The sequence below is a fragment of the Scylla paramamosain genome, chromosome 47 (genome assembly GCF_035594125.1).
Source record: "Scylla paramamosain isolate STU-SP2022 chromosome 47, ASM3559412v1, whole genome shotgun sequence".
Classification (NCBI taxonomy): Eukaryota; Metazoa; Arthropoda; class Malacostraca; order Decapoda; family Portunidae; genus Scylla; species Scylla paramamosain.
The window spans coordinates 1,730,709-1,737,500 of NC_087197.1; the positions used below are offsets into that span (position 1 = coordinate 1,730,709).

Genomic DNA, 6,792 nt, shown 5'->3' on the forward strand with positions numbered 1-6,792 from the left:
CTCTTGCCACCTCCCTAACCGGTTGCCTCCCACCCCTTGCGAGCACTCCACCCCCTTGCCCCGCTGCACAACACCCCTCTTACTCTCACCATTGAAGGAAAGGAAATTAAACGAATGCATAACTGATTGAAGCTATGTAAAGAAGCTGAATGAGATGAAACTTTGAATGCATAGCTGGTTGAAACTGTAAAAGAATGAAGTGAGATTAAATTTTGAATGCATAAATGACTGAAACGAAACAAAAGACAAAAACAATGCGTAGCTGGTTGAAACTATGAAATAAACGAAATGAGATAAAATTTTGAATGCCTAAAGGACAAAGAAAAAAAAAATGAATACATAACTAATTAAAACTATGAAATAAACGAAATGAGATGAAACTTTGAATGCGTAATGATTAAAACTAATTTAAAAAAAAAAGCTTTGAATGCATAACTGACTGAATCTATTAAAGAAACGAAATGAGATGTAACTTGGAATATATAAATGATTGAAACAGAAAAAAATGCATAACTGAAATACATACATAACTATAGGAAAAAAAAAAACTAAATTAAATTGAACTTACAAAAAAAAAAAAAAAGGATAAACTACATCTTTTTAAAACCCCTTCACTGCGATGCTAAAAAATAAAAAATAAATAAATAAATAAATAAATAAATTCAAGCACGAAATCTTTACAAACATCTACAAGAAAGAAGAGGATTAAAAAAGAATAAATTTTGCGATTTCTACCTACTTTAAAAATTGGAGGTGGTTGTAAAGCAAGTAAAGGTGTCTCAGAGTGATTGCTAATTAAAGAAAGGTATACTAAATATCAGTCAAAGGGTTAATGTAAGAGAGATTCTGGTTAAGGACTAAAAATAATAAATAAATAAGCAAAATACCCCATTGAGCTCTCCCGGGGCCTAAAGGGTTGAGCCAAAAGGGTTAGCCATATCCTGTCTGGTGCAAGAGTGGACTAGTTTCCTCTCCCTCTCTCTCTCTCTCTCTCTCTCTCTCTCTCTCTCTCTCTCTCTCTCTCTCTGGTAATCTCGAGGTCTTTCCCGTTTCAGTATTCCCTCCAAGCCAGACTGTACTGGTTGAGAACATGACTTTACAGATGCCTCAGCTATTCAAGAGGCTGAGTTTTGAATTTTCCCTTATTTTTTTTATTCATTTATTTATTTTTTGTTATCTATTTTATTTAGTTTGTTTCTAGCATTCCGTGGGGGCGGGTGGTGGAGGGCGAGAAGCGGCGTTGCAAATTAGTGGTTTTATTTTTCACCTTTGCCCGTTTTCCTTGCATGTAAATATATTTCTAAATGTTCAAGAGGACACAAAAATAGAGAGAGAGAGAGAGAGAGAGAGAGAGAGAGAGAGAGGGGGGGGGGGAGAAAAACGCCCACTCAATTTGCCACTTACAAAGTTAGTCAAATTTCTTTCATTTTTCTCACTTATTTTTTAGCGTTTTTTTTCTTTTCTTTTTTTTTTTTTTTTTAAGGGGGACAGTATGTGAATGTGTGTGTGTGTGTGTGCGTGTGTGTGTTTGTTTTCTTTGCATCACGAGTGGCGCCTAAGGAAAGGTTGCTTGTATGTGTACATATATCAAACACACACACACACATACACACACACAGAATATTCCCTTAAAACAACCTAGATACCTTTATGGACACACAAGCATTATTGACATTATCACCAGGCATTGCATCATGGGAAGGCCAAAGGGAAAGTTACATGGTTAGATTGACACTGGTTCGCTGCCCCACCCTTGCATAGCCTACTGCACCAGCGCCCGGCACCAACTCAGCTCTATACTCGTGAATGAAGATAATGATAGTAGTAGTAGTAGTAGTAGTAGTAGTAGTAGTAGTAGTAGTTTATGTAAAAATATTATTGTTATATGAATTAAAACAAATCAACAAATAAATTGACAAATAAATAAACAAATAAATAATAACAATAAATAAATAAAAAAACAATAGCATACAGCCTTGTTACCGAGAGAGAGAGAGAGAGAGAGAGAGAGAGAGAGAGAGAGAGAGAGAGAGAGAGAGAGAGAATGTGTGTGCGTGCGAGTGTGTGTGTGTGTGTGTGTGTGTTACGTGTGTTAGCCTAACTTAAACGGTGTCATGAGCGGGGATCCCAGAAGGGCACTGACCCAAATGACTACGACGCTTTGTTGAGACTGCAAACACTAACAAACCCAAACGTTACGACTCAGTGTAGACAAATAGTGGTTGAGACACCAAAGCGTTCAAAATGTAGCCCCTGACATTACGAGATGCAACATGGCGACTTTTCCTTCCCCCCACTGGCCTTATGTTTCCATGTATGGGAGAGAGAGAGAGAGAGAGAGAGAGAGAGAGAGAGAGAGAGCCCAGTTACTCACACACTGACGTCACTTCCTTTCTTATTTAAAACGTAAAGAAGTTTATCTAAATTGTGTTCTTTTATTTTATCAGTACAACTTTCGCTACAACAACAACAACAACAACCTACTACTACTACTACTACTACTACTACTACTACTACTACTACTAGCATCTTTAAGAAAAAAAAATGATAAGAAGGAATTGGTTCTCAAATAGAGTGGTGGGTCAATGGAATGGACTCTGAAATCAGGTTGTTAGTGTCGAGTCATTAGGGAGCTTTTAAAGATTAGGCTAATTTATGGATGGGGATGATAGGTAGAAATAGGTAGGTGTGTTTCTCTCTCTCTCTCTCTCTCTCTCTCTCTCTCTCTCTCTCTCTCTCTCTCTCTCTCTCTCTCTCTCTCTCTCTCTCTCTCTCACTAACCTAACGTAACCTTGACCTTCGTGACCTAAACAAACAAATAAACAAACAGACTGATACACAATCACTTTATTAAATCGTTCTCTTTAATATTCACAAGTTTACAACATTTGTCATAATTTCTCTTACTCTCTACTTATTTATTTATTTATTTATTTGTTTATTTTTATTCCTGCATACTTTCATTTTATTTATTGTCTTATTGGGGTTTTCAAAGGTGTTTTCTTGATTCCAGTGACAGTTTAAAAAAATAGCAGAAATTCTTACGGTTTTCAGGGATGCTTTCATATTTCAATAGGATTTTGGGTTTTCAAGTGTAAGTTGCTGGGATAAAATAAAAATCGAACAAATTATACATAAAATAAAACTCCCCAAAAAAGCTTTATACGTAAGAAAAGCGTGGTGGTGACAAAGGGGAGTGGATCCTCTTCTTGGCGGATAACACACACAAAGGAGGCGGCGAGAAGAACAAGAACAAGATCAAGATAATAGATATGACGTAGAATGACGCATCCTTTTGGTCTTTTTTACAGATGATTCATTACTCAATACGTATTTATGTCCTCTGCTATCATTATTTCTTTTATAGTTGATAATAATAATAATAATAATAATAATAATAATAATAATAATAATAATAATAATAATAATAATAATAATAATAATGATAGTACCCAACGGCGCCACATTCAAATCTTTGGTGTCAAGGTTTAAATGAATGCCAAACTTAGAATCAGGACTGTCACAATCGCAAATTAGATGTCTTGTATATTTAAAGTCTTGCTCGAAGATATATTGAATTTCATTATTAGTACGGTTTTTTTTTTCTTTTATTTATTTTTTACTTGTTTGTTTATTCATGCATATATTTATTTATTTACTTATTCGTTTTTTTCGTAACTTTTGAGGTATAACATCTTTGAAAAGCGGCTCATGTGCTGTTGCCGTTATTGTTGTTATTGTTATTGTTGTTGTTGTAATTATCATCAGCAGTAGCATCAGCATTATTTGACTTCATTTTCTACCATCACTAATTTTAAAATGTTGCGCTGTCAGGTTAATGTATTCTTTATCACTACTTGTCTTACCATTTCTTTTATTTTTCTTTTATTTATTTTTTTCGCCTTGTTTTCTTCCTTGGTCAATGTAAATTAACTTAACCTGACCTTCGTGATGGACTGATTTGACACCACTCTCTCTCTCTCTCTCTCTCTCTCTCTCTCTCTCTCTCTCTCTCTCTCTCTCTCTCTCTCTCTCTCTCTCTCTCTCTGTTTCTTTCGTCACAGAGCCTTGAGAGAGAGAGAGAGAGAGAGTGAGAGAGAGAGAGAGAGAGAGAGAGAGGAGAGAGACAGAGAGAGAGAGAGAGAGAGAGAGAGAGAGAGAGAGAGAGAGAAGAGAGGAGAGGAGAGAGAGAGAGAGAGAGTGAGAGAGAGAGAGAGAATAATGATGGTGGAGGGAGGAAAGGAGGGAAAAAAAAAAAGAGTGAATGGAAGGAGGGAAAATAAGAGAGAGAGAGAGAGAGAGAGAGAGAGAGAAGAGAGAGAGGAGAAGAGAGAGAGAGAGAGAGAGAGAGAGATGAGAGAGAGAGAGAGAATTCCAAAATGCAGCACTGTTTAATTAAGTGTACCATCATGCGTATATTAATATTTGGAGCATTAGGGAGGAAAATTTAATGGCGGGGAAGGATTTTTGAAAAGAACCAAAGAGCAGTATTTTTTTTATTAGTGTTCCTTCCAGGTACTAAGAGGAAAGAAAGGAAAGAAAGAAATATTTGTGCAGTAATGAACGCGCCGTTGTGTTTAAAAAGATGTACTGGTTGACTGTAACTTTATTTTTTTCTTTTCTTCCTTTTGTTCCCTGCTTTTAAATTCTTTTCACGTTCTTTCTTTATTTGTTTTCTTATTTTTATTTTATTTTTTTTATGCTGTTAGAGATTTGAAAAGGAAGATGAAGAGCGTTGTTATCGCCATCACCACCACCACCGCCACCATCACCACCACCACCAGTATCATGACAAGGCCGATGAGTGACGTGGGGTGATAAGCTATAACATTTAACACTTCCCTGGCAGCAGTGAAAATAATCAGACCATAACCATTGTATTCACTTCCTGCCCCGAACAAAAACAGAAACAGGAAAAAAAAAAGAAAAAAGAAAAAAAGAGAGAAACACGGCTTGCCTAGCACGTCCTATCAATTATAACACGTGGCATTTTAAAATCCATTCAATATTGCAATGACAATTAACAACATCACGTAGATAAATTACTGTACCACGTGCGTAAGAAGCATTCAGTATTAAAAGATAAATAATAATAACATTGAGACGAACAGCAGACAAAATTAATCCCGAGGCCAACAAGAAATAACTAAAATGAACTTTAGACAGGAATGTAAAGAAAATAGAAGAAAGTAGAGTAAAAAAAAAAAAAAAAAAAAGATGCCATTTCTCAAGGTTCAAATTTCATAGCAAGAAAGAAAAGTTAATGCAAACAGATTCATCCCGACGCAAACAAGAAATACTTAAAACACATTTATTAGACACGATCATAAGAATTAAAAGAAAAGGAAAGAAAAAAAAAAAATGCATTCCTTACGTTCTAAAGTTCATGAAGGAAACGCAAACAACAAACAAATGAGTCATGAGGCGAACAAAGATAAATGAAACAAACTTAGATACGAAATGTAAAGAAAAAAAGTAAAACAAAGAAAAAAGAGAGAGAGAAAAAAAAACATTGAATCTGTAAGTTTCAAAGTCCAGGAAAGAAAGTTCATGCATTGAGACGACAATAACAACCAGCAAACCAAGGAATCCCCGATACAAACACGAAATAAAGGAAGCCGAGACACAAAATACAGAAATAGCAAAGCTGGCAGCCCTAAGGTCCTGGCGGGGGAGTGCGCATGCGCCTCGACCGCCGTGTGGCCTCGGCTCCCTCAGTGCACAGTAGACCGTGATGGTGTGAGGACGCTCGCCGCCCCTACTCCCTGGATTACCACATAAAAGTGTTTCTCTTCATACAAACACCGTCAAAAGTGTCGTCACCATGCGGATACCTTTCCCTGCTCCTCGCCTGCACGCTGCTGCTGGGCCCGCTCACCCGCACACAGGTACACACGAGAGTTACGTACACAAAAAGCGGACATACCAAAGTTAAAAGTTCTTGGGCACAGACACACACAGAGAGAGAGAGAGAGAGAGAGAGGGAGGGACGCCTTGCTCTCCCTCTCTCTCTCTCTCCCTTCCCTCCCGCTTTCCTCCATCTCTCCACTACTTTTCTTCTCCTCCTCTTCCTTCTCTTTCATTTTTATTTTTCACCTTTTCTCTTTTTCTTCTTTGTTTATAATTTGTCTTCCTCTCGTTTATCATTTATTTCCTCTTTCTCTCTCTCTCTCTCTCGTTCGTGATTTTTCTCCTCTTCCCGTTTTCGTTATTATTTTTCGTGTCTCGTTTTCGCTGTCGTGTTTTTATTTATTTGTTTTTCGTTTGTGTTTCTTTGTTTTTAGTATTATTTATTCTATTTATTTATTTTCTTCCCACTCTCTCTCCCTTTCGTTCATATTTTTTAATTGTTTTTTTTTTCTTTCGCTGTTTTTTTTTTTTTTTTTTTTATTTGTTTCGTCTTTCTTTGTATAAGTGTAGTTTGGTTATTTATTTATTTATTATCCTTTCTTTATCTTTCCTCTCCCTTTATTTTTCTCTTTTGTTTCTCATTCGTTGTATTTTATTTATTATTATTATTATTATTATTATTATTATTATTATTATTATTATTATTATTATTTCTTCCCGTGTATCTTTGTTTTCATATATTTTCTTTTTTGTAGTCTCTCTATTTCCATCTTTTCTTCCATTTTTTCCCATTTCCTTGTTTATTCCTTTTGTTTATCATTACGTTTCTTTACTACAATCCTTACTTCCTCTGTTTATCATCCCATTCCTCTCTTTTTTTTGCGTTATTGCTTCATTTTCATCATTATCATTCTCTATTCCTTGCCTTTCTTCTATTATTGC

The 6,792-nt window shown here is 35.8% G+C and overlaps 1 protein-coding gene across 1 annotated transcript in view; it reads left to right on the plus strand.

Moving 5' to 3' along the window:
- The first annotated feature begins 5,715 nt into the window (after window positions 1-5,715).
- Window positions 5,716-6,792, plus strand: part of LOC135095026 (syndecan-like) — a 59,793-nt gene continuing 58,716 nt past the window's right edge. Inside the window, exon 1 of the mRNA XM_063995653.1 lies at window positions 5,716-5,888. The gene's annotated coding sequence lies outside the window, so the exon portion shown is untranslated. The remainder of the gene's footprint in view (window positions 5,889-6,792) is intronic.